This window comes from Myxine glutinosa, chromosome 4 (genome assembly GCF_964187855.1).
Source record: "Myxine glutinosa chromosome 4, kmMyxGlut1.1, whole genome shotgun sequence".
In the NCBI taxonomy this organism is placed as follows: domain Eukaryota; kingdom Metazoa; phylum Chordata; class Myxini; order Myxiniformes; family Myxinidae; genus Myxine; species Myxine glutinosa.
In genome coordinates this window covers 38,678,873-38,705,447 of record NC_136264.1, presented here as the reverse complement: position 1 = coordinate 38,705,447, position 26,575 = coordinate 38,678,873, and the positions used below count along the sequence as shown (strand labels likewise).

Below are 26,575 nucleotides of genomic sequence, written 5' to 3'. Positions count from 1 at the left end.
GAAAATACTCTGCCCAAGTAAGTGGAGAGACGTGGAGAAAATTAGTCTTTCGTGCCGCATTGCGGCGAGGATTTGATGAAATCGCATACAACATCAGTATATCATTAGGCAAGGAGGCATTAGAGTTCAGCGCTTTTTCTGTAGCTGTGGATGAAAGCACCGATAAAATGGAAACAGCCCAACTGGTTATCTTCGTCCGATGAGTTAATGATGATTTCAGTGTCATCGAAGAACTATTAGCCCTTAAAAATCAATGCATGGGATGAAGATGGGAGACAATATTTTTCTCAGAGGTGAAAGCTGCATCAAATGGGAGAAATTGAGTGGTATTTCAACTGATGGGGCAATGGTTGTGTTGTGCTCCGACACCGGCCTAGTTGCGTGGATTAAAGCAGTAATCACTGATCGGGGCGTGAATCCTGAAGTCTTCCACAGTGTTATATACCAGGAGAACCTCTGCGCCAAGACACTCGATTTCAAGTATGATATCAGCCCAGTCATTTCCTGCATCAATTTTATCAAACCTTAGGCTTTGAATCACTGTCAGTTCCGGGATTTCCTTTATGCCCTGGATTCAAATGAGGAAGATCTCGTCTATCATTCTGACATAAGCTGGCTCAGTAAAAGTAAAACGTTGAAACAATTCTTCTGTCTCAGGGACAAGGTATCAACCTTCATGGATATATTAAAGGGAAGCCGATGCTGCAATTACAAGATGAAGAGTGGCTGGCCGATTTGGCATTCCTCGGCGACATAAATCATTCCTGAGTTGCACAGCCATATCAAATATTTTCAAGAAAAACTGTGGTTGTGGAAAACGCAGCTACGGCAAGACGTCACATCTCACTTCCCAAACCTACTGACGTCCTTGGCAACAGACTCCCCGGCAAAATAAACAAATTTGCCACTGAACTTAATGGCTTAACCCAGGATTCCGAAAGTTTTGCTGATTTCAGAACATTTAAAAAAAAACAGCCTGAGCATTTCCACACCATTCCATGCTGATGTTGAAGGTGCTCCAGCTCATCTGCAGATGGAGCTGATAGAATTACAAGAGGACCTTGAACTGAAGTTGAAGTTTTAAGACGTTCAGATTCAGGACTTTTATCGCAAACACTTTCCAAGGGACAAATATTCAAGCCTCATGGCATTTGTGCTGAAGAATATTTCGTTGTTTGGGAGCACTTATGCATGCGAGCAGTTCTTCTGCGAATGAAGTTCATAAAGTCCAGCCACAGATCCAGGCTCTCCAACAACCTTCTGGAGAGTTGCCTGAGAATCACGACTTCCGACATGTCTCCAAATCTTGAATGCCTCATGAAAGGCATCCAAACTCAGGTATCCCACTTAACTATGGGTCCCGTTGGGATGCCGATCGGTCAGTTCTGTCCAAGCTGCTCCAGGTGGTGAGTGGTGGAGGCTGGCAAAAGTTGGTGGCCACTAACGCAGGATGCCAACTTGCCAACTTCGACATGCGAACTGGTCCCATATGCACTCCATGGGAGGGAGGGGTGCCACTCAGTATGAGGGCCACACACATGATATGATGGATTGTCTGACGGCCATCTGTGCCACGGATCCCACAATTATTGTGTGGTTCGGATCCAGTATACCAGTGGAAGATTGCACCCAGCACGGCAGCAAATGACGTGGAGGTCTCTGGGGCACCTTCAAAAGCGATGGAAGTCTGTGTCTGGCTTTGCTGCCAGCACACCCATTCCAAAGTTCCTCTGGTGCCAATGCTGAGATCCCCGCCCAAGTAGCAGTGTGGGCATTGCCTCAAAGCAGGGCAGCAAGAGTGGGTGGCAGCACCTTGGAGCTGGGTGTTTGGAGGTGGGAGGGGAGGGGCCCAGCCCCACTCAGTTTGGAGTGGGATCAGGGATCGGCCCAACACCGCCATGGGGCAGCACTGGGGTGGGCCTGATGGTCCATCACCCACACACCCAGCGGCTCAATTTTCCATCCACTTTCTGAAGCACTGAGTTCAAGTTTGCACTTTTGGTTACAATTGGTCTAAAATTTCCATCCAGTGGCAACCCATTCAGGATTGTAACCCCAGCAAAGAAACTGCTCCAGCAGATACAATGCTCTATGTTGAGCATAGTACATGATGCTGATGATATTCCATGAAAAAATTCTGAAACCAGCCAGGATATTTTTCTGTAGAGAATGTGCAAATGGAACAAGATAATGCTTTTTCCTATACACTTAGGGACCTTTAAATAGACTGGTTAATTGTGACGCAGAGCTCTAAAATGGAAAGGTGAGAGAAGATGAGAAACCCCATTCAATATTTCCCTGGCAGAAGATGCCGAGTCCATGAACAAACCTCATGTATCTGCTCAGCATACATGGGTTTAAAAAGCAGTGTCGTACTAGAAGCACGAATTAAACAAACAAAAGAAATTCTCTCATGAAGGGACGAACAATAGGCATGTCACAACAATTAAATTTCAAAAATGGCCCACAACCAAATAAGACAAATTTTAATGATATACTCTCTGCATTTATTATCTTATCACACCATCCTTCGTTTCTGTGTTAAACACAATCCTGTGACTTGTGTTACGGCGACAAATTAATTATTCTCCCACTGGAGGCAGATCCGAGAAGTCTTGATGGACAGAGGAATTTAGAGAGCCAGGAAAAGCTCATGCTGGTGTGATCCTTGTGAAGTCACTTGTTATCTGGTTATCTGTGTTGTTACAAATAGATGTTCGCAACTGCAGCTATTCTCTCCATAAACCTGTCTAATCATATTGTGCTTATCAAATACATGAATTTAATCGGAAATGTTTTTCAGGAATTTGTGGCTGGTGACTGTACAAGTAAATACACATCTGTGAGTCAAACTTCACCCACGTCATCCTCCCTTCGTCCCACACCCTACAACCCTACCCTCTCTACCTCACCCTTTTCATCAGGGCTCCTCGGCAAACTTCCCTTTAAAAAATGAAAATACCCGTATTTTTTATTTCTTGAATCAATTTGTTCTCGTCCGTAGCCATCTCCTTGAGCGGGTAGCAGAAGGTGAGGGACAGAGCCATTCAATGGAGTTAAATATCACCTTCGTTTTATGAGGCTCACGTTTCACGTACCAGGTTGCTGATGTTTTGAAGTTTTAGCACTGGAGCATGTTCTCTTCTCAGCGCTTTGTCCAGAGGGTTGTTTTAAGGGTTGAGATGTTGCTCTTTTAGCTCTTTCACGAGCCTCGATTCAGTATACAAAAAAAAACAAAAAAAAGGTCGTCACTGAATATAACGAGAGCCTGCAATTGTACTTTGCTCGTTACTTGGCAAAAAAAATATTTAAAAAATTGACAAATATGTTGAACACTCGTTTATGTTTGTCTGTCCGCCCACTTATACTTGCCTACAGGTCACAATTTTAAATCAATCTTCACGAAACTTCACCAAATGGTGGAGTTGGGGTGGTGCGACAGACTCCTATTTATTTTTGAGGTCAAAAGGTTAACATAGGCCAAAGGTCAACCACTTTGTCTGAATTTCTAAAATCCTCAATTTTCATCCGATTGACTTGAAATTTGAACAAGATTTACATATCAGCTAACTGAATTCAACCACCAACTATTTTTGAGATCAACAGAGGCCAAAGGTCAACCACTTTTTCCAAATTTCAAAAATCCTCAATTTTCATCCGTTTGACTTGAAATTTGAATAGGATTTGCATGTCAGCTAACTTAATTCAGCCAACAACTATTTTTGAGATCAACATAGGACAAAAGGTCAACATAGACCAAAGGTCAACCACTTTTTCCAAATTCCAAAAATTCTCAATTTTCATCCGTTTGACTTGAAATTGAAATAGGATTTTCACATCAGCTAACTAAATTCAACCACCAACTATTTTTGAGATTAATATACTGGTCACAAGGTCAACACAGGCCACAGGTCAACCACTCTTTTCAAATTTCTAAAATCCTCAATTTTCATCCGTTTGACTTGAAATTGGAATAGGATTTTCACATCAGCTAACTAAATTCAACCACCAACTATTTTTGAGATCAATATCGGCCAAAAGGTCAATATAGGCCTACGGTCAACCACATTTGTCAAATTTCAAAAATCCTCAATTTTCATCCGATTGATTTGAAATTTGAATACGATTTGCATATCAGCTAAAAGCGTCTGACTGTTTTGCCAAGTGTTGCACATTGAGTGTTTTTTTTATTGTAATATTTCCCACAATCATTTTTTAAATCTTTATTTAAAAAAAAACTTTTTCAAAAACAAGTTCTGTTTTGTCACTCTTGTTGCTACGACTATCAATGGCACAATGTTGGTAACGCCACAGCTTAGATTATCTTCACTTGATTTTTCAGATCCTGATACTTGATATTTTTTTCTAAATTCCATGTTAAGGCCAAAGTCACCATCACAGGTACCGATACCTGAATTAGATATGCCATTCTTTCCTTTTTTTCGATTCTAGCAATATGTCCGGTTGCAATGTCTCGTTTCATTGTATTCATGTTCGATGGAATCCTGAGGTTAAATGTGAGCAATATGTCCTCAGTTTCGATTATCACCTTTGGTCTGTGCTTCCATGTTGAATGTTTTGCAGACATGTGAGGGGATTACTCTCTCTGCATAGGCTGTTATGCCTTTGTGTATACTGTTGTTCTGAGAGAATTTTTTCAAGTCTCAAGAGGTGATTTTGCTCTCTGTTTCAAGAAGAAGAATCTGCACATGTATGTTTGACTGTATCATACCACTTTCCTAAAGCTGTTGGTGTTGCGTCAATGATCTTGGGCATTTATCATGAAGTGCTGTAGAACTGCATATATCAGGCTAACACTGGTTAAAAATGGCCACCGCATCAAATGTGTACAAAATTATATGCTGAAAAGCTACAATTAAATGAAGTCATAAGCCTTTAAAAGCCGAGTTTTTGTTCTCGAGCATTTTCATAACCAATTCTTATTTTCTTCCTCTTCCCTTTTATAGTCCAGGCAAAATAAGATTTCACTTGGAACAAATTGTAACAGAAATTATTTCACCACAATGCATTTCTACAAGGTCCCCAGAACAACATACTAAAAGTCCCAAGCCATCCCAACATGGGAAATATGTCTAATTTGCATAATCCAATATGGCCGCCAATCTGCAATATTTCTCTCATATAACGAATGATGCTCTGTCTATTGGTGACAGATACACGAGTTTCATTACAAAATCACCATACTATGCTTATATAAAAATGTTCATCTAGTGAAAATTGCTGTAGTGATTGCTGTAGGTGTACAAAATGCTGGAACATCCAACTCAAACGATTAAACAGTTTCGTCATCCTCCTCTGTGAAATCTGGCAGTTCTGCATTGGTACAACTTGTGCCATGACATTCCCCGCACACAGCAATGCATGCGAGACCATATTTTCTACAAGTACATCTTCGTGTATTGCAGTCCTTTTTACAGTTGCAGCAGATGACGTCCAGGAGTGCTGATGGTGCTGCGGCCTGATCTGTCAGTATTGGTAGGCAATGTCCATCTACTATGTGTCATCCCCACTCCAGTGGATTTAGATCGATCCCTTTCGATTTGGTGGTACAATTTCGATTTCGATTTCAATTTCGATTTACAATTGATTTGGTGGTACACACGAAGGCTGTGGTATCTTACAGCTGCAGAGGTGGATGGCAGGGTCTGTGGCTCGACATGTGAAACATTCTTGGTGACCTTCTCACAAAACCGCTTGTACCGTAAGGTGTCCAATCCTTCCTCCTCAGATCCTCCATACAACGAGACTAGTGCAATAAGTAGTGCATGTTCTCCTGCCTTGGCGATAACCTTCTCCTCCATTTGATGTGTTTGACTGGAAACTTTAGCTTGTTGATAGAAGAAAGCATCGTTCATGATTTTTTTCAGTGCCATACCCTTTCCCAAACCAAACAGGCGAGAAGTTGTATCGCAACCAAGAATAGCATGTACGAACAGCATACAGTCACATACATCACTGCCAAGCAAATTCTGATTGCTTCATGTTCCAAATCCTGTTCTTTCTTGAAGTTTGCTTTGGTTCTGGTATCAGGAACAAGTCATGTGCATCCATTTCAGCATGGTGAATAAGAAGGATGAGTAAGTCCGTGTCATCTCCCACCAGGACAGTGTTTGTTGTTCGTGCAGAGGCGACAGCTGTTGAACAATTAACAAATCAGCATCTTGCTTCGCATGAAATGCATTGCACCCAGCTGTCTCCAGTTTGTCACTAAGATAAGAAATGAAGCGCTGTTTGTTCCTCGCATTGTTCAAGAAATCCTCTTTTCTGGATTGAATCACCATTTCACCCGCTAAGTGAACTGTCACACCAGTACGGCAGTACAGGCTCCTGTTCTTCTCATGTGTGTGGCATCTTTCGTTGATGGGTCATCATTGTAGCCATCAAAGACAACAGTAGCATCAGCATATTTCTGTACAACATAGTTGGGTGTATAGATCACACACATAATCAAAGGTAGAACCTCTTGGCCAGGGTAGTCTGTGAAGTAGAGCACCACCATCAAGGATGTACTGGACATTTTCAGTAGGTTCTCGTTGTTTCTCTGGGATGACTTTCCAGATAGAATCAGCAAGAGTTGCCTTATTGGCCTGCAGTGGAAGGGAGGAAGATTCGAACAATGCAGGAGGGTGTCTACAGAGTTCATACTTGAACAGTGATGGAACATTTTCTCAGCGTTCAGCGACAGTCATCAGCCTCTGGAATATCAGCTGTGGATCCACCTTCACAGATTCGCCTTTGATTTTGACAGTTGATCTTGTACCGAGTGTCTTTGCTTGATCAGCTTTTCGGAAGACAAACTCATCGACAGATTTCCCAACCATTGACGCTATAATCCGTTCACCAACCTCTCTTGATCTTTCAACATTGACTCCTTCCTGAGCTGTCATGCCATTTGCAATGTTGAGCAGTGTACTGTTATTAACAAATGGGTTTCTCTTTTCAAGATAACTGATAAGGTCAAGGGTGTCACTGACATCTCTTGCTTGTCTTGCTGATGATATGTTCTTGTGTTGGTCACTGGTTTCATATGACACACCACCGAGCTTTTGCATGGCATCATTGATGTTTGCACACGCTGGCATAGATAGGACCCACACCAAGCGCTGGGTTTCTGCACCCCCTTTCCTCTTGTAAGTCCCTCACTTGTCTTAACACTTCTCATGAGCACTTGTTCAATAATGAGATCGTTCGACAATCCTGACCAATATCTGTCGCTGCGTCTCACCACGTGGTATCCCTGCTCAAATTTCTGGTTGACTTCTGGGTGTGTCTCTGGCAGATTTAACATCATTTGAAGATAGATATATGCAGACTTTGCATATAGTGTGTGTCCAGATGCTGCAAAGTATGGTAACATTTCACGTACTGATTAGAGATGCATTTTCCAATTGCCTGTGTTCAGCCTTGAGAAACCTCTGTAGAATGTCTACCATTTCCATATATTGTACCCAGAGTTCTGCGGTCCACATTGTGGTCATTATATCCTTCTTTTCCTTCAGTTTGCCTTGAATTCTGGTCCAGACATCTGCCAAACACACGTTTTCTACAGATGTTGTAGAGGAAACTGCATTGTCATATACTTCTGCTGCTATGGTCAAGTCGGTTGTGTCAGAATGTTGTTCGACATCATCACCCGTCATCACTTCATCAGGGTCCTCTGCTTTCATTTTGGATGGCACTGGTACATTGTATGCGCTGGACAGAAGGATGGTGTTCAGTGCAGCATCTACTAGCATGTGACTACGGACTGCTCTGGACACAGCCTTGCCAGTCAACATGTGGCTCACGATGTTACAAGCGTACACAACCTCAAGGACTTCTTCCAATCCGGAACCTGCCATCAGATGCCCGATGCTACCCAGGAAACTCATTTCCATGTGAAAGCCTCCCAGTTTGAGGACCATTCGCCGGAGATGACTGTCAACTGGTTGAGATCGAACAATTGATAATGCTTTCCAATACAAGGGTTGATCAAATGTGAGGACAGGAGTAACACCATGTCGCATGGCCTGAGCTGACACAAACTTTAGTGTGGTGGCATCATTGCAGGGATACGGAAGTACTCAATGTTTATACGGCCAACTGCAGCAATGTCCGAAGCTGTAACAGACACTTTGGGAACAGGTCTTGAGGTCTTTATTTGTGGTGCAACAGTAGCTATGATGCCCATGCCATGAAATGTCCCGGTGCCATCTAGTGTTGCTACGTTATGGTCAACATTGTCCGCAATATACTGGATGCATTGTTCTTAAATAAAGAGTGTTAGAGTTAGAGTGTTATAATTATAATTAGAGTATTTATTTATTATTTATTAGAGTATAATTATATATAATTATAATTAGAGTGTTATAATTATTTTTTCATTGCTATTACTAACTTCTATAATTGCAGATTGGCGGCCATATTGGATTATGCAAATTAAACATATTTCCCATGTTGGGATTGCTTGGGACTTTTAGTATGTTGTTCTGGGGACCTTGTAGAAATGCATTGTGGCAAAAAAAATTATATTGCAATTTGTTCCAAGTTGAGTGAAAAAATAGGCTAGATTGCATGGACCATTATAAGGGGTGAGGCTCCAAGATGGTACCAAGCTTCTACCCTGCCTTGACCATGAGACTTCTCCACTCTTCAGCCAACTCTCAACACTTTCCAACCACCCCATGTCATTGATATCACTCCTCACACAATCCTGCAATCTCAACCTTCCATCTCAACTAACAAGAGCAAAAACAACAAGCACAACAACCACCTCTAGAGGCCATTTTTCCCCGCAAAGCGGGGGTTGGCCTTTTTCGGGGACCGTGGTTGTTGTTGTTTTTTGGTCCCCTTTTTGAAGCAATGTTTTACGGCCGGATGCCCTTCCTGCCGCCAACCCTTTTCGTCGCCTTTTTACGACAAACAGGGACAGCGAAAAAGACACGAAAATACATCGGTAAAATACCAAATTGTGAGTTTGGAAAATCACCAAATTGTACCTTTTTTTCTTTCTTTTCTCATCATCCAGCCATTACACATCTTACAAAAATTCACCAAATGTCCATCCGTCTGTCTGTGTCTGTCTGTCCGTCTGTCCGTTCGTTCGTTCGTTCGTTCGAAGGTACCGCAAAAACGGCTGAACCGATCGCAACGATATTTTGGGTGGGTAATCCTGGGATCACCTGGAGTAAAATAGGCTATTTAGTTTTTCCAATTTCAGCTTTGGCATCCAGCATTTTCAGGTTTGGACTCCCGCATAACGTTATTTTCCCGGGTGCCGCACAAACGGCTGCACCAATCGCTGCACAGCTGCACCAATCGGCTGCACCGATCGGACTCGGTGACCTCGGACAAAGACCTTTTATAAGGACATGGGTTGAATCCCTGCTTGAGAGAACGCCAACCCCCTCCCCGACATCACGGCCGTCTCTCCAACTCACAATCCCACGAGATATGCGGAAAGGACGACCCAAAACCAATTATCTTCTTTTTGATTCGTAAATAAACATCATTAAAAGTAAATAATGACCTCGGCCAAAGTTCAAACGACGTGGGTTTTATCTCTACATGAGAGAATTCACATAGCTATTTGGGCGGTGTATAAACTAACAGATCGCTGTCTCCATCGATCTTGCCAAGGCCGTAATACCTATCGGCTCAAAATCCTTTTAACTGTTGACTTGGTAGTTTTTACAATGAAGGAAACATTAACAATGTTGTTAAAACTTTATTTTGTGATTAATTTGTGATTGGAGTTATGTTGTTTGGAATGAAAAAAGAGATATCGAGTTCAAGTGAATAACGACATGCCATGATGGTTTCTACTTGCCGTGATGGATCGCCATATGCAGATTTGCCACGGACCCACGATCGATGTTTCTATACGTGAACGTACCCGTTTGTTTGCGAACGGGTACGTTTTTCATGGAAGTCCTTCACGAACTTGCTGTCCATGTCTGATGTGCGACTGAAAATGCTACAGGAATGTGGAATTTATTGGTTTCATGCTTTAGCATTCACCGTATCTGCATTGCCTGTTTGCTTCTGGCCTCCCACCCGTGCGTAGCACGGGTATCTCACGAGTTACAATAATGGTTGAAACGATTACAATGATTCTAATGGGAGAAAATGACTGTCTCTTGGAAAATGCATGCGTACCATAACAAAAAGAATTTTTTTTGGATAAAACAAGAACAATACAACCACAATACAGCACAACCTGTTGAACAACATTTACACATGGAATTATGTTAATTATGTTAACTATGTTATTATCAAATGTCAGGCATCCCATCAGGTAAAAATTATGTTACCAAGCTAACTTGTGAACTAGTCATGGGATTTTCACCAAACCTGGTATAATTATATAATATGATGCAAATATAAACCGATTCAATTTTGGGGTCAAGGGGTCAAAGATCAACGGTCATGTTAATTTACAATTATTTCGTTACCGCGTTAGCCGTTAACTTAAGAACAGCTGAAGGGAAATAAGTCAAATTTGGTACAGGCATGTATAATGATGAAAATATGAACTGATTAGATGTTGAGGTCAAGAATCAAAAGTCAGAGGTCATGTTAAGTAAAAGTTGTTGCCACGCCAACTCGTGAACCAGTGATGGGACTTTGAACAAATTTGTTAGAAGTATATATGATGCAAAGATTAACTGATTAATTAGATTTTAGAGTCAAGAGGTCAAAGGTCAGAGGTCATTATGTCACGTAAAAATGTGATAACTTGAGAACAGCTGAAGGGATTTAAATCAAACTTGGTAAAGGTATGTATAATGATGTAAACATGAACTGATTAAATGTTGGGCTCAAGAGATCAAAGGTCAGAGGTCATGTTAAGTAAAAATTATGTTGCCGCACCAACTTGTGAACCAGTGATGGAATTTTGACCAAAGTTCGTATTAGTATTTTTTTATGATGCAAAGAAGAACTGATTATATTTTGGCATCAAAGGTGAGGAGTGGGATTATTTTGTGATTTTGTTGAGGTCAGAGGTCATGTCAGGTAAAAATGTGATACTTGAGAACAGCTGAATGGGTTTAAATCAAGCTTGGTACAAGTATTATCATGATGTAATAATGTGGGCGGAGGCATATCGGTCAACATCGTGACGTCAAAGAGTGTCGTTCTTGTTAGCTCACCTGGAACGAAGTTCAGGGGAGCTTATGCTGGCGCGTCATCAGTTCGTCAGTCCGTCAGTCCGTAAACACTTGAAACTTCTTCTCTGAAACCACTGATGAGATTGCGACCAAATTTGGCACAAATGATATTTGTTGTGTTGTGACTAAAATTTGTTCACGGCATTAAAAAAAAATCTGGGTCTACAGGGTTCTACCAGGGGTCAAAGTGGATCCAGGTTTGATCCTCCAAAATAGGAATTTGCTTTTTTCTCAGAACCCACACACAATTTTGATGAAACTTCACCACAACCTTTATCATCCATGATGAACCAATGTTTGTTCAAGGCATTGGAAAAATTGGGATCTGAGGAGATACACGGAGTGGAGTTGCCCCCCAAAATAGGTATTTTATTGTTTGTTTGTTTAAAATCTTATGATTATGTGAGTATGATTCTACATGCTGCCGTGTCTTCTAGCAACCATTGACATTGGTTTAAAATACCTTTAGTCAATGCTGTATACTGTTTATTCTCCCAGGTGAGCACCAGGGGTATTGCCCCTATGGTTTTTTTGTTGTTGTTGTTTTGCTCTTACATTTAAAAAAATTCCCTTTTTAAGTCCATTTTCCCTGCTAAAGCGGGGGTTAGCCTTGCGGGCCCCATGGCAATCACCATGGCTCTCTTTTTGAGGCAATGTTTTTATGGCCGGATGCCCTTCCTGACGCCAACCCTTTAGTCGCCTCTTACGACACGCTGGGATACTGTGTACCTATTCTAAAATGGGGCACACACCACATTGCTCTCACACAACAACTGCAAAAAATGACAGACAACAAATGTTAGCTAATATAACTCGTGAATCATGTAAAATGAATGAAACAAGCAAACACAGCCCAAAATGGTAAACAAAGAAGACATTTAAGTGAGCTCATTTGAGTTAAAAATAATAATAAATTAATTAATTGACTTGCTAGGTCAGACTTAGCTTATTCTGTTTGGAAAATTTTCACTTATCTGTTCATGCAGACATTAAATGTTCAAACACAATTGTTTTTCCACTTACTGCAGTCAACTTGAGTGATAAGGAACATGGTTGCCATTGAAAATTACCCATAGTTGGTGGAAGTCCTCCACAAAAGATGAAAAATACATATCAATTTCAAACACCTTTTATGGTGGAGGGAGGGGGGGGGGGCCTTCACTTTTTTTGTATACATAGTCGAGGCTCATGGAAGAGATACGACACAGAACAGATCAGGACAAAACAACAAAGGGAACAGCAAGAAAAATGGAAAATGTCAACACCAGGGCATAGGGAGAAGGTGGACGGAGATGGACAAACAAGGGATGCAGATAACGATGGCGGATAGGGGAGAATGCAATGGGTGGACAAGATGGATACATAAGCAAAATTTTTGGAAGGGGTGGGGGTGGTTTAATGGGTGTAGAAAATATCATGGCTTTGGATGGGGGATGACTTGAGATGGTGTTGAACAGCTGTCTTGAAGACCCGGAGGGAAGAATGAGATTGAAGAGAATGTGAAAGGCGGTTCCACAAGCCGGAAAGGAGAAGAATAAAGGAGTGGAAGTGAGCAGTGATTCTGGATTGAGGCAGTTTTACTAGGTAAGGGTTGCTGGTGGACCACATGTGTCCTGCAGATACTTGGGAAGGGGACATAACACAGAGAGGGCAGAGGGTGCAAGACTAGACATGAGGCAGAAGAAGACAGAGACCAGTGACCTGTCGGCGATGGTGAGGTGATAAACCCATAGCTTCCGTTTCATCACGAGAGAATCCAATGATCTTGAAAGCCTTGGTTTCCACGGTGTCAAGCTGAGCAAAATGTGAGGCAGGGAGCCAGCCCAGAGGGGAGAGCAGTACGACATCAAGCTGAGGACAAAAGTGTTGAAGGTGGATAGAAGCTCAGGTGTGCCAAGGAAGGACTTTGTAAGATGGAGAATGCCCAGTGTGCAACTGGCTTTGGAGGCCAACATTGAAATGTGGCTTGCCCAAGTGAGAACATGGCTGAGAGTGAGACTCAAGAGTTTGAGTGACTGAACCTCTGAGATGGTTGTTGAGAAAGTAGATGGGAGGGTGTGCAGAACTGTCCTTTCGGAGAGTGAGAGAGACAGAGATGGAGACAGAGATAGAGACAGAGATAGAGACAGAGATAGAGACAGAGATAGAGACAGAGATAGAGACAGAGATAGAGACAGAGATAGAGACAGAGATAGAGACAGAGATAGAGACAGAGATAGAGACAGAGATGGAGACAGAGATGGAGACAGAGATAGAGACAGAGATAGAGACAGAGATAGAGACAGAGATAGAGACAGAGATAGAGACAGAGATAGAGACAGAGATAGAGACAGACAGACAGAGATAGAGACAGAGACAGAGACAGAGACAGACAGAGAGAGAGAGAGAGAGAGAGAGAGAGATTTCTCAGAATTGAAAGATATGTTCCAGGTTTTTGACAAGTTTGAGATTTTGGCAAGGTATGAGAAAAAGGAAGAGGTGGCTGCCTGTCTATCAGAAGGATGAGGAATGCCACGGCAGAGAATGGAGTCATCAGCAAAGAGATAGAGGATTTTCCAGAGAGTTAATGAGATCATTGATGAAGATTCAAAATAGTATGGGGCCTTAACCACTGACCTGGGGCACTCCAGCCTTGATGGGGAGAGGAGAAGAAAGGGTTCTATTGAGAGTCACACATTGGCTACCAGAGTCGAGGAAGTCAGGAATCCTTGGATTGGATTCCATATTGGAGGTGGCCTTGGATTCCATAGACAGACAGTTTGGAGAGCAAGGTGGATGCCAGACTGTACTGAAAGCCCAAGTTATGTGCAGAGAGCCCATGGCCCTGATCTCATGATTGATATTGAGAGCCTCCATCCATTGTTGGGAGAGTAGAAGCAGCATCAGCAAGGTAGAGGGACCAGATCTGAATCCGAATTGAAAAATCGAGATTAGGCTGTTGGAGAAAAGAATGCATTTCATATCGACTGCAATGATGGATTCCATGACCTTGCTGACGATTGGAAGTAAGTAAGCTAATTGATCTGCAGTGAAGGGGGTTTTGCACCTTTTAGTAATGCTGTGATTTGGGCCGATTTCCAAGCAGATGGAAGATCACCAAGGGTAAGTGACAGGGTGAAAAGCGCAGCGAGAGGAAGTGCAAGTGCAACAGAGCAGATTTTTAGAACACATGAGCTGATGCCGTCCAATCCAGTTGTTCAGTAGAGTCAGTTGAGTCAGAGTCGAGGGTTGCTAGAAACTTTCCCACCATATCAGGTGCAAAGGACACAAAATTCTGGAGAAGTTGGGTACAACAGCCGAGTTATAGCAGAGCCATTAAAGGGAACCTAAATGATTTTTTTTCTGAAAAACCATTGATTCACAGTCTAATTTAAAGGAAAAGAATTTTTGCATTTTTTTTTGCCAATCACAAAGTGTGGAAAAAAAGCCCTCGCGTGTCGATTTTCATTTTCACCAGCGACGTCACACGATGAACTCACCTTGATCCAAGTGGCAGTTTACATCGAGAAAGTGTACTTTGAGCTCGGATTCCGAAACCGATTCCACCATCATTAGCAACGCTGAATGTTCTTGGTATGTTGAAAATGGGATTTTAAAGAAACTATTGGAGACGGAATTAGTGATGGAAACACTTTCAGGGGAATTATGGCACCGTATAGTTTTGAGCCTTGTGCCCGCGATTTTGATGAAGATGGTGTTCGTGAAGATGGGGGGTCACATGTTCACCACAGATTGGTAGGTTTTAGTTTTCCGTTCAGTTGACAGTTTATCAGGGATTTTGTATGAATTGACAAATCAGATACAATACTCCAGAAGAAACATGGCACGATGCAGCACTGACATGGCACAACAAGGCATGGACACCATCCAGGCTGAAAGAAATAAACATCGGGAATTTTGCAGCAGCACTATTCATTCAGGAAAAAGCAGCAACGAAACACTGCAAGAACAGAACAGGTTCCACAAATAAACACCAAGCACCACCATGGAAGCAATGACCCAGGGCACGAAGGAAGATGATCATAAAGGGGACAGGACAAATAAAACAAGTCCAAAGATGAAATCAAAGCCCAAAACGAAAGAGTATAATCCAGAAAATAAAATAGAAATTGAAGACAAAGACCTAGAGGTAATGGTTACTGAAAACAAACTGAAAATCAAAATGATACCGAGGAAAATAAAAACCTACAAGGATAACATGAGGAGAAAACAAGGCCAGATGTTTGAAAACAAACTGAAAAGATTCTACCTTGAACTAGGGAAACGGCAGCAGAATGTGTCATTCCATCCTGAAAAAGATGAACTGGAACAATTCTGGAAAGAAATTTATGAGGATCGAAAATAACACAATAAGGAGGCGGAATGGATCCGAAACCTGGAAGAGAAGAAGCAACATCTCGAGGAAATGCCCCAAGTAATAATTTATGCAGAAAGGTAAACCAACAACTTGCAAAGATGGCAAACTTCAAAAGCCCTGGCCCAGATGGGATCACAAACTTCTGGCAAAAGCAATTTGATGCTCTCCACGTTCACTACACTCAAGCATTCAATGAACTTATCCGAGGGGATCAGGAAATGGATGAATTGCTCACAGAAGGTAACACCTTGCTCATCCCAAAATCTGAAGAGACCCAAATACCCCACAAATACCGGCCAACAATCTGTCGACCAACAACATACAAACTTTTAACAGGAATCATCACAGAAACAATGTACCACCACCTAGCACAACAAGGAGACCGAGAGGCAGAACAGAAGGGATGTAAGAGAGGATGTTATGAAACAATAGACCACCTATTACTAAACAAGGCCATACTCAAAAATTGCAATACAAGAAGAACCAAATTGTCCACAGCTTGGATAGACTATAACAGGATGTAAAAAAAATAATAATAAAAACTCATGTCAGAGCAGCTGTACACCCAAAGGCACAACAAGGTATGGAGAGTAATCCACTGGCACATCTGCAGAAATTTCAATATCCCAGTTCCACAAAACTCATGAAAACATGAACCAAAAGCCATCATTGAAAACAGGGACAAAATTCTCCCGTATGACCTGATGATCCCATCCAGCAAGAACATAGAAAACAAAGCACTGCGACTGGACACAGTACTCAGCGATTTTGGCCGAAATAATGCAGAAATCAAGAAAAAGGTCAAATATCAAGACCACAATAATTAAGTGAAAAGATCCTGAAAGCTAAAGAGCGCCAAAATTGTACCAGTGATAATTGGGGCAACGGGAATGATAAAGAATAACCTTACAGAGATCTTAAAAACTATCCCTGGGAACAAGACCACAAATTAACTACAGTTGGAGGCTGTACAGGGCTCAGTGATGATCCTGAAAAGAGCCCTTGGAACAAAACTCTGAGAACATCACAACTTCGCCCATGAATCGCAATCCTTCACCAAAGTTTGGCGGAAGGATGCTCTCTAACTAACTCCGAGGGCCTTTCACTCACTCACCGCAGGCAGGTTGGTGGTCTTTCTGTCTTCTACCGACTCCTCTCCGGCCTTGCTCCCCCAGCTCTCTTTGTGCTCTGTCGCCCAAATATTCCTACAGGTCGCACAAGATCTGCCTGCAACCCTCTTATGGTTAAACTGCCAAAATCTAGGCTCTCTGCTCACCTTCACTCCTTCATTCCCCATTTCTCCCGCCTCTGGAACAAACTCCCCCACTCCCTTCAATCCCACTCCTCCCTCCAGGTCTTTAAAACAGCTGTTCGCCACCATCTCTTATCTTCCCCTATCCAAAACCTTGATCTTTTCTACCCCCGCTAATTCACCCCAGATACACTTTTTTTGAAATTCCAACTTCTTTCCTGGAAGTCCTTGCAGTGTCCATATGTTTTATACCACTCCCACCTCCCCCAAGCCCGCTCCCTCCCACAGTTCTCTCGATGTCCCTGCTCTCAAATGTTGTGTTTGTGTCCTTCACCCTCTCTCCCCATCTTGTCTACCGCTCCCCTTATTTTGTGTTTTATGTGTCGGTTTGACTTTTTGTGTGATTAATGTTAGCTCTTTCACGAGCCTCGATCTGGTATACGAAAAAAAAAGAAAAAAAAAGTGGGGTTTGGATACTTCACCAGTCCTACCAACTGAGTCCAACGGAGGAGGACTCCGTTGCACCTTCTAAAACCCAAATAATGGAGATAACCAACAACGACACACACACACACACACATACACACATACATACACACACACACACTCTCACACTTACTTCGAGAACTCAGAGGACTCCCATTTCTCGTCTCCTCCTTCCTCCTCCAACCCTCCCCCCAGTGAAACTAAGTCGATGAATTTATGGATTTAATTAATATAGTGTTGATAGAGCACAGGCATGATGAACCAAATGGCCTCCTCCTGTGTAAATTTCTTTGTACAATATAAAATGATCAACTTTTTCCAATATATTACACACCAGTAAGTATATTGAATGTAATTGTTGGTACATCATGTAATTCTGGTAATAGGGATTAGGAGTGTAGACGGTGGATTCACATACACACCAGGCGCGAAAGACTTTCCAATTAATGGAAAAACACCATACAAAGCTTCTAGTGCAGCCCTCACCAAGCAAGCTCTGAACCCCATTTCTAAAAGCACTTTCAGAGCTGGCTGTGCGTTGAACTGGCAAGTGCAATGGAAAGATTTATAATCAATGCATGTGTGCTCCCAATATAGTGCAAAACCTTATATCAAAACTCTAATCTGATTGAATTCCTCACGTACGAGTACATCTACAAACTAGAACTGCACTCGGTAGAGCACATACCTCCACTAGACTGAACAGTTTAAGTTTTGTAGTTTGTATCCCACTGATAAGCCGGATCTGGATTCGGACCTGAACCAAAATCTAATTGGGCTTCTTCTTGCCACCGAACCAACTCGTCCACCAAGTTTAGCAATAACTCGTCTGTAACTTTTATAAATATCACGTTATATATCACTTTTGGCACGATCTCTCAATGGTGAAAAATCACTTAAAATTAAATAATTCTCATATCCGAATCCACATTCAAATCTTCACCAAAATAGAAGCAATTCTTCCTTATCACACACCCAACCTCTCCACCAAGTTTTGTGCAAATCCATCCACAACTTTTTGAGATATCCTGCTATGTACCGTTTTTGGCCCGATCTCCCAATGGTGAAGAATCACTTTAAAAATTCTAGTAGCCCGATCCGAATCCGGATCTTCACCAAAATAAAATAAGTTCGTCCTCGTCACATACGCTACATCTCTGCCAAATTTCGTCCGAATCCGTCCACAACTTTTTGAGATATCCTGCTATGTATCATTTTTGGCCCTATCTCTCAATGGTGAAAAATCACTTTAAAATTAAATAAATCTCGTATCCAAATCCATATTCAAATCTTCACCAAAATAGAAGCAATTCTTCCTTATCACACACCCAACCTCTCCACCAAGTTTTGTCTAAATCCGTCCACAACTTTTTGAGATATCCTGCTATGTATCGTTTTTGGCCCGATCTCCCAATGGTGAAGAATCACCTTAAAAATTCTAGTAGCCGGATCCGAATCCGGATCTTCACCAAAATAAAATCATTTCTTCCTCGTCGCATACGCTACATTTCTGCCAAATTTCGTCCGAATCTGTCCACAACGTTTTGAGATATCTTGTTCACAGACAGATAGGGATGAAAACATAACAACCTCCATCCACCTCCGGTGGCGGAGGTAACCACCATTCTCCAATGAGAAACACAGCTTCGTACAGCAATTCCCCAGTGGCCAGTATAGATCGGATGACTTCATTCGAACACAACAAAACAAAATTTCAGCTGATTTTCTACAATCTAGAGTCGTATAAATCTCAACTATACAAGCTCTGTACAAGGGTACACAAACCGATGACCAAATATCGTGCTTTCCACAGTCGACGGTCGAGTCAAGGAACATCCAAGTTGTACAGGAAAAATGAAATGTGCAAGCTCGCTTTCAGAACGGCACGTGTATGCAAACAACATTCAGCGTTAGCTGTGTGTGGAAAATGTGCAATTATTTTGAAAGCAAAAAAGGCCATCTGCTCATGTACAGACAGTCCCTGGCGATGCTTACTTAGCACTTTGTGGCTGAAGCAACTCTGAAATGGGATAAGCAACTGCAAAACAGACATTGAAGAAAACACGGGTCAGCAACAAAAGCGGTCAGGGTTTGTTCCCACATCTAGCACTTGCGGCATGTGAGAGGCAATTCGACACCAGTTGCAGGACTCTCAAAGGCCATAAACAATCAGTCCCTTCAATTACTGGACTTATCGAGCAAGTGCAATCGGACACTGAACGAATGAAGAAGGTTTCATGATGTGCTGAAGGAGCAGAAACTCACAATGAAAGCTTAGGGGAAGTTGTTGACCCAAAACGGAATTCCGATGACAATGTAAATGGTGTATTTGGCTAAGGCGAGCAATGTATAAACAACCTTTTGGCCCACAGCGTTCCCGGCACCCAAAAACAAAAATAAGCTTGACAAATGGCGAGGTATTTAAAGATCACAATCCAAGAAAACATTTGGCAAAACGATTTTTAACAAATGTGAATGTCCGTTGCTCTGCCATCAAGTATGGCGCGTTTAAAGGGGTCTGGACGCAGCTATGTACAAAGCTCACTCTTCCAAAATTAGTCGAGTACTGGTGCTGGCAGGTTGGGCAACGTCAGGCGCATGGGCACAGTGCCGGACTCATACGTGGTGTCTCGGAAATCCCTACGGATCGTAAAATAAGCGATTCTTAGCATTGAAAATCATTCCAAACGGGAGATTTACTGTTTTAAAGACGTCACGGCGGACACAAACAACGGGCACGGACAACTAATGTGACGTGTTAAATAAGGAGGTGTAAAAGACGCTGCATCAACGGCGGTAAACATCCGAAAAAGAATTTCTACAACCTTTAAAATCCAGATTTTATTCAAATTGAATTATATACTTGAACACTGTAGAACACAAATCACCTTCTTGGCACCTTCAAAACCCTTCCGTAGCAGTACCTGGACAAAATACAGCATTACCGCATTTGGTTGTAGGGTGGGAATGAAAAAACATTAACACGTTAATCTTTTGACGAGACCCTCTTTCAGATGGCAGAACCACTACAGAGGTACCCTTGCAACCACCGATTCATATTCAAGACAACTACGAGTCCTGCCAATATTCAAGTACCCCTCTATCCCCAATGCTTCGAGGTAACGACCTAATTCCATTTTAAACCTCTTAACTGTTTCTGCTACTACTGCTTGTCTAGGAAGACCATTCTGTACATCAACTACTCAGTCTCTGAAAGACCCACTCCTCACCACTGTTATAACTCTCCTCTTCTTCCTCTCAGGCTGTGGGGACCGTGTAGGGGTACGAGACAGGCAAGAATAGGCAAGGACTCAGACGGGCAGTCTGGCTGATGGACAAGGACTCGGACAGGCAGTCGGACAAAGGACCCGATAAGCAGTAAGGCAAATGACCTGACGAGCAGTCAGGCAGAGGACCCAGAAGGAGAGTCAGGTAGAGGACCCCGAAGGACAGTCAGGTAGAGGACCCCGAAGGACAGTCAGGTAGAGGACCCCGAAGGACAGTCAGGTAGAGGACCCCGAAGGACAGTCAGGTAGAGGACCCCGAAGGACAGTCAGGTAGAGGACCCCGAAGGACAGTCAGGTAGAGGACCCCGAAGGACAGTCAGGTAGAGGACCCCGAAGGACAGTCAGGTAGAGGACCCCGAAGGACAGTCAGGTAGAGGACCCCGAAGGACAGTCAGGTAGAGGACCCCGAAGGAGTCAGGTAGAGGACCCTGAAGGACAGTCAGGTAGAGGACCCCAAAGGACAGTCAGGTAGAGGACCCCGAAGGACAGTCAGGTAGAAGACCCCGAAGGACAGTAAGGCAGACAGGAAAGGACCCTGAAGGACAACCAGGCAGACAGGAAAGGACATGGGCAGACAGTCAAGACAGACAGGAAGAGAACCGGACGCACAGTCAAGACAGACAGGAAAGTAACCGGACGGACAGTCAAGGCAGACAGGAAAGGAACTGGACGGTTAGGCAGACAGGAAAGGACCCTGATGGACAGTTATGCAGACAAGAAAGGAACTGGATGGACAGTCGGACAGACAGGAAAGGACCTGGACAGACAGGAAAGGACCTGGACAGACAATCAGACAGGAAAGGACCTGGACGGACAGTCAGACAGGAAAGGACCTGGACGGACAGTCAGACAGACAGGAAAGGACCTGGACGGACAGTCAGACAGACAGGAAAGGACCTGGACGGACAGTTAGGCAGACAGGAAAGGACCTCAACAGAATCAGACAGGGAAGGACTTGGACAGAATCAGACAGGGAAGGACCTGGACGGACAGTCAGGCAGACAGGAAAGGACCTGGACAGACAATCAGACAGGAAAGGACCTGAACGGACAGTCAAACAGACAGGAAAGGACCTGGACGGACAGTCAGACAGACAGGAAAGGACCTGGACGGACAGTCAGACAGACAGGAAAGGACCTGGACGGACAGTTAGGCAGACAGGAAAGGACCTCGACAGAATCAGACAGGGAAGGACTTGGACAGAATCAGACAGGGAAGGACCTGGACGGACAGTCAGACAGTCAGGAAAGAACCTGGACAGACAGTCAAGACAGACAGGAAAGGACCTGGACAGACAGGCAAGGCAAACAGGAAAGGAACCAGACGGTTAGGCAGACAGGAAAGGACCCTGATGGGCAGTTATGCAGACAGGAAAGGAACTGCATGCACAGTCAGACAGACAGACATGAAAGGACATGGACGGACAGTCAGATACACAGGAAAGGACCTGGACAGACAGTCAGACAAACAGGAAAGGACCTGGACAGACAGACAGACAGGAAAGGAACCGGACAGACAGTCAAGGCAGACAGGAAAGGAACCGGACGGACAGTCAAGGCAGACAGGAAAGGAACCGGACGGACAGTCAAGGCAGACAGGAAAGGAACCGGACGGACAGTCAAGGCAGACAGGAAAGGAACCAGACGGTTAGGCAGACAGGAAAGGACCCTGATGGACAGTTATGCAGACAGGAAAGGAACTGGACGGACAGTCAGACAGACAGGAAAGGACCTGGACATACAGTCAGACAAACACAGACAGGAAAGGACCTGGACGGACAGTCAGGCACACAGGAAAGGACCTGGACGGACAATCAGACAGGAAAAGACCTGGGCGGAGACAGACAGACAGGAAAGGACCTGGACAGTCAGACAAACAGACAGACATGAAAGGAACTGGATGGACAGTCAGACAGACAGGAAAGGACCTGGACAGTCAGACAAACAGACAGACATGAAAGGAACTGGATGGACAGTCAGACAGACAGGAAAGGACCCGGACAGTTAGTCAGACACACAGGAAAGGACCTGGACGGACAGTCAGACACACAGGAAAGGACCTGGACGGACAATCAGACACACAGGAAAGGACCTGGATGGACAGACACACAGGAAAGGGCCTGGACGGACAGTCAGACAGACAGGAAAGGACCTGGACAGACAGTCAAGACAGACAGGAAGAGCACCGGACGGACAGTCAAGGCAGACAGGAAAGGAACCGGACGGTGAGGCAGACAGGAAAGGACCCTGATGGGCAGTTATGCAGACAGGAAAGGAACTGGACGGACAATCAGACACACAGAAAATAACCTAGAAGGACAGTCAGACACACAGGAAAGGACCTGGACAGACAATCAGACAGGAAAAGACATGGACGGACAGGAAAGGAACCGGACGGACAGTCAAGGCAGACATGAAAGGAACCGGACGGACAGTCAAGGCAGACAGGAAAGGAACCGGACGGTTAGGCAGACAGGAATGGACCCTGATAGACAGTTATGCAGACAGGAAAGGAACTGGACGGACAGTCAGACAGACAGGAAAGGACCTGGACAGACAGACAGACAGACAGAGACAGACAGGAAAATACCTGGGCAGACAGGAAAGGGCAAAAGTAAGGGACAGAGAACACCGGACTGTCTCAATAAACAAACGTGATCGCTTTTTCCAAGCACATATACACACGATCGAAGGTTGTCCGCTGTTTCGCTACTGGAAATCGGCCAGGGCAAATAAAATGTCACAAACGTGTCCAAAGCACTGGTTGGTTACAGCAGAATGAGAGTTCCCGCATCACTCATACCAAGCAAGTGCCGAAGGCCCAAAAGCATAAACTCCAAACTTGAGTTTAAAACTGCTCTTACTCACCCGCCTGACAAGGAGCCGCCCGGTCACAAAATATTAGCACCAGTGCGTCCTGTTGAGCTCAGGCCCCAAGTGAGACGGCGTCTGACCAGAGCAACAGCGTTTGGCTGAGAATAAACTCATCAACGAAAGCTCATCATCGAGACCTGCACGACGATTCCCAGCATGCCGCGCGAGAGGGAGGGGCCACCGTTTGGGGCGGAGTGTAAAATAAACTACAATTATGAGCACATTTGGATTTGGTTATGTTTGGACAAAAGGAGAGATGAGAGTACAAAGAAATATATTGTATATGGTTAATACCAAAAATATTAATCATTTGTATTGTTAATTAGTGTGTATGTATATGCATGTATGTACATATGTATGTATGTACAGTATGTATGTACAGTATGTATGTACAGTATGTATGTACACTGTACTTTATGTACATATGTATGTGTGTGCATGTGTGCATGTGTGTATGTACGGTATGTATGTATGTATGTATGTATGTATGTATGTATGTATGTATGTATGTATGTATGTATGTACAGTATGTGTGTATGTACAGTATGAAGTCCTACAGTATGTATATATGTATGTACAGTATGTATGTGTGTACAGTATGTATGTACACTGTACTTTATGTATACATATGAATGTGAAGGAGCTGTGCTCCTACGCGAGTCAAAAGGATTGACGCGACAAAAGACGGGAATTCGTCCGAGTTTCTTTATTGAGCAAAACCAAAACTCGGGTACTCTGAAAAGCCCGTTTATCGGGCAGCAATATATATATGCAATCAAACACGTCATGCCGGAGCGTTTGCCCGGGAAAGGGGAGACTGGGCGTGCCCGGGCGTGCCCGGGCGGCCTGGGCGAGCCCGGTACAGTGATCGCTCCCTGGTTGCGTCTTTGGCAGGTGTAAGGCGATTGTGTATGCTCAGCGGCAACCGCTACACGCGCCCCCCCAGAATCGACTTGCACCGGCAGGGTCAATTTAAGGGGGGTCCTGATGACCCGGCCTAAGCGACCCCTGGAGGGTCGTGGGGGAGGGGGGGGGTCCGGTGTGGTGGTGGGTGGTCGAGCGGGGGGGGGGGAACCGTGGACAGGGGGCGGCCTCGCCGCGGAGGAAGGGCCAACCGTGGTGGTTGGTCGACGTCCATGTGCGCCGGCTTGAGGCGGTCCACCGAAATCCGGTCCGACCTGCCGCCGACGTCGACGACGAAAGACTTGTCGACCCGTCGCAGGACCCGGAAGGGCCCGTCGTACGGCGGCCGGAGTGGCCCCCGGTGTGTGTCATGATGCACAAAAACGTACTCCGCTGTGCGAAGCGCTGGGGGGACGTAGGACTGGGGGCCACCGTGGCGGGACGTTGGCACGGGGGCAAACCGTCGGGCTGCCTCCTGGAGGTCTGAGCGCTGGCGAGCTGCGGACCAGGGACTGGTAGGGTCGGGCACGAACTCGCCCGGGACGCGTAGCGGCTGGCCGTAGACAAGCTCGGCGGTGGACGCCTGGAGGTCCTCCTTGGGGGCCGTGCAGAGGCCCAAAGGGACCCACGGCAGCCGGTCGGACGAACTGCCGTCCTGAAGGCCGGCCATGAGCGCGGCCTTCATGGAGCGGTGAAAATGATCGCACAACCCATTGGCTTGGGGGTGGTAGGCCGTGGTACGGTGGAGCTTGACCCCCAGGTTGTGGGCGACCGCGCCCCACAGCTCGGAGGTGAACTGCGGACCGCGGTCCGAAGAGATGTCCGCCGGTGCGCCGAAACGGGCGACCCAGGTGGCGATGAAAGCCTGCGCCACGTCGGCGGTGGTGGTGGAAACGAGGGGAACGGCCTCCGGCCACCTGGTGGTCCTGTCCACCATGGTGAGTAGGTGTGTGAAACCTCGTGATGGGGGAAGGGGGCCCACCAGGTCCACGTTGACGTGGTCGAAACGCCGTTCGGGCACGGTGAAAGGTGCCAGCGGGGCCTGGGTGTGGCGGTGGACCTTGGCCCGCTGGCAGGCCATGCAGGCGTTGGCCCAATCGCGGACGTCCCGTCGAAGTCCGTGCCAGACGAAACGCGCCGACACCAGCTTCTGGGAAGCTTTCCGGCCTGGGTGGGAAAGGCCGTGGAGGGAGGCGAAAACGCGGTGCTGCCAGGTAATGGGCACGACGGGGCGAGGCTGGCCTTGGGAGATGTCGCAGAGCAGGACAGTGTCCGCGAAGGGGACGTTGGCCAGGCGGAGGCCCGTGTCTGCCGCCCGGAGGGTTTGCACCGTGGTGTCGGTGGTCTGGTCGGCCGCCATAAGCGCGAAGTCCACGCCGAGGTGGACCGCGTTCGCGCTGGCCCGAGAAAGACAGTCGGCCACGGCGTTGTCTTTTCCGGCGACGTGCCGGATGTCCGTGGTAAACTCCGACACGGCGGAGAGGTGGCGCTGCTGGCGGGCCGACCACGGCTCCGTGACTTTGGCCATCGCGTAAACCAACGGCTTGTGGTCGATGAAAGCCGTGAACGGGTGGCCCTCCAGGAAGTGGCGGAAATGGCGAACGGCCAGGTATAGACCGAGGAGCTCGCGGTCAAATGTGCTATATTTTAGCTCGTTCGGCCGGAGTTGCCGGCTAAAAAAAGGGAGTGGCTGCCAAACCCCGTTCACCCATTGTTCATGTACGGCGCCCACCGCAAAGTCGGAGGCGTCCGTAGTGAGGGCGATGGGAGCGTCGAGCACCAGGTGAGCAAGCAGCGTTGCGTCGGTGAGGGCCAGCTTTGCGCCTGTGAATGCCGAGTCCATGGCTGCGGACCAGACGACGTCATGCTTGGCTGGCTTGCCCCGGAGGGCTTCGTAAAGGGGCCGCATGAGCTGAGCAGCGCGGGGCACGAAACGGTGGTCGAAATTCACCATGCCGAGGAACTCCTGCAGGGCCTTGATGGAGCGGGGATGCGGGAACTCGGTGATGGCCTCGACCTTGGTTGGCAGCGGCACGGCCCCGTTCCTGGTGATGTGGTGGCCCAAAAAGTCAACGGCCGTCGTGCCGAAGTGGCCGGAGTGGCCGGATTGACGATTAAGCCGTGCTCGCTGAGGCGCCCGAACAGTGTTCGGAGGTGGAGGAGCTGCTCGGCCCGGGACGTGCTGGCGACGAGGATGTCGTCCAGGTAGACGAAGACGAACGGCAGGTCGCGCAGCACGTCGTCCA

General features: G+C 45.5%; 1 protein-coding gene across 7 annotated transcripts in view; it reads right to left on the bottom strand.

The window, feature by feature from the left end:
• The window catches only part of LOC137424590 (cyclin-dependent kinase 17), a 133,839-nt gene extending 110,130 nt beyond the window's left edge, over positions 1 to 23,709 (bottom strand). For 4 of the 7 annotated variants that reach the window (XR_013623045.1, XR_013623046.1, XM_068112191.2 and 1 more), the window contains exon 1: positions 23,421 to 23,594. The gene's annotated coding sequence lies outside the window, so the exon portion shown is untranslated. Of the gene's footprint in view, positions 1 to 23,420 lie in introns of all 7 variants that reach the window. The other 3 variants (XR_013623047.1, XM_068112193.2, XM_078775646.1) reach the window with 1 other exon arrangement.
• Between the last annotated feature and the right edge of the window lie 2,866 nt (positions 23,710 to 26,575).